Genomic DNA, 1,971 nt, shown 5'->3' on the forward strand with positions numbered 1-1,971 from the left:
TCTCTATTCCTTATAGAAGTTTTAAAATCATTTCACAGCTGAGTGGAACCCTAAACAGAGCTATCTTAGTGTAATGAAGCAGAAAACGATTGCTTCTTAACAAGACTGGTATATGGTGACAAACAGCTCATAAAAATCCCATCTGCCACAAAATGCCTCTATTTTAGTTCCCTCCTAATCTAAATAGTATATTTCCCATTTCTTTTCAGAAACAACAGAGGAAATATAAAGCCTTAACCACCATCAAATTGTCCTCTGACAAGAAAAGCACTTAGCTCTTAATGTACTGATGTGGCTCATTCATAGGACCACACATGTCTGGTGATGCCCTTTAAAACTATGCTTGGATTTCCTTTTACACCCCTTCCAAACTCACTCCCACCCCGTTCCCACCCCGCGCCACCATTGCAGGCGCCAAAAGAGTCATACAATAACACTTGCCATTTTTGATGTTTTAGCATCAAAGAATGATCTGTGTATCAGTCAGCTTTAGATATTGTTTAGTAAAAACAAAAGACAACTCCAGAGTTTGCAGAGATGAAGAAATGGGACCATTTGCACAATCAAAGGATTTTATGAAAAAACATTTGTATTTTGTGGGGAGGGTATTGTTATTGATTTCTACTTACGGACTTATTTCTACTTAGATGACAACTACGTGTATGTGTATTATACATATATCTGTTTTCCTTTGGTGGCTTTTGCAAAGGGATTTCCCATCCCCTACTAATTCCACATACTTATCTCAACCAAACAGCTTTGTTTTTCAAACATTTAAGCTCAACTTGATGAAAATATAAAATAAAAATTCCAGTGATTTTGTTTAAAGCCAGACCATTCACCTTTGTACAGAAAATAAATGTACTAGAAATTTTAACAGCTTTTCAAAATGCCATGTATCTATAGATAATCTAGTATGACTTTTAAAATGTAAATGTATGACTTTGTGAAAGATTTTTTTTTGTTTCAATTGAGAGCAGGCACTGTTTATTAACTGACCAGCTTAGAAAAGTAATCATGATAGACACCTTAGTTCATTCTTCTAATAAGCCTGCTGATCTGATCCTCCCTGTTGCCTGCATCTCCAGCTTCTACAAAATGGGTGTTCTTTTTCTTCATTTTGCCTCATGGAGAAGATAATTTGAAGGGCCACAGGAAGTTATTTGCTTCTTTGAAGCATTTTCCAACAGTATAGATCTCATGAATCAGATCTTCCATGCAGATGATGCCATATTTTCCAAGAGATCGAGCAATCAGAGTGTTATCTGTCAAAGCAATATGTTTCTTTTTTATTTTGCCATAACCACGTTTGTAGATTAGTTCATTTACTGACTTCAGATTTGGGTACCCCATGCAATATATGGCTCTACAAACCTCAGCATGTTAATTGAAGCCTTGTTGAGCTTCACAAATGTTCCATTGAAGATTTGACGAAGGCAAAGAAGGTGCAACACCTTTTGGACCTTTGGGCTCACACCATTGATACCTCTTATCCAGATGACAAATGCCAGTTTGGGTTCTGCAGGTACATAGAAGTGGCCAGCTTTCCTTGCCATCCTTGCCATTTGAATTTCAGTTCTGTACCTCTGCCTATATTCCTTGTGATAGTGCTTCACTTTTTCATAGATAAGCTTCCTCCTTGCCTTTCAAAGCATCTTTTGGGCAAACTTCTTTCTCAGGCGCTTGATCTTCAGCTCTGCGAAATTCCTTCCCTTTTTCTTAAGGGTTTCTGGCACTGCAGGAGCCTTCTTCTTCTTCTTCTCTTCTACACCTTCTGTGGTTCCAGCTGGAAAAAGAGTGCCCCTGTGAAAGATTTCTAAACCAACTTCTTTAGTTAGAATATAAAATACAATATTTAGTGACTTATTTAAATACTTATTTACTTTTAAAAGAAGCTGGGACGTTTTCTTTGAAAGGACCCATGCAAACTGATATTTAAATACATTTAACTTTCAAGTAGAACGATGTGAA

The 1,971-nt window shown here is 36.9% G+C and overlaps 1 pseudogene; it reads right to left on the bottom strand.

Moving 5' to 3' along the window:
• Positions 1 to 964: 964 nt before the first annotated feature.
• Positions 965 to 1,769, bottom strand: LOC108309663 (annotated as a pseudogene).
• Between the last annotated feature and the right edge of the window lie 202 nt (positions 1,770 to 1,971).

The sequence above is a fragment of the Cebus imitator genome, unplaced genomic scaffold (genome assembly GCF_001604975.1).
Source record: "Cebus imitator isolate Cc_AM_T3 unplaced genomic scaffold, Cebus_imitator-1.0 Scaffold96, whole genome shotgun sequence".
NCBI classification, from domain to species: Eukaryota; Metazoa; Chordata; class Mammalia; order Primates; family Cebidae; genus Cebus; species Cebus imitator.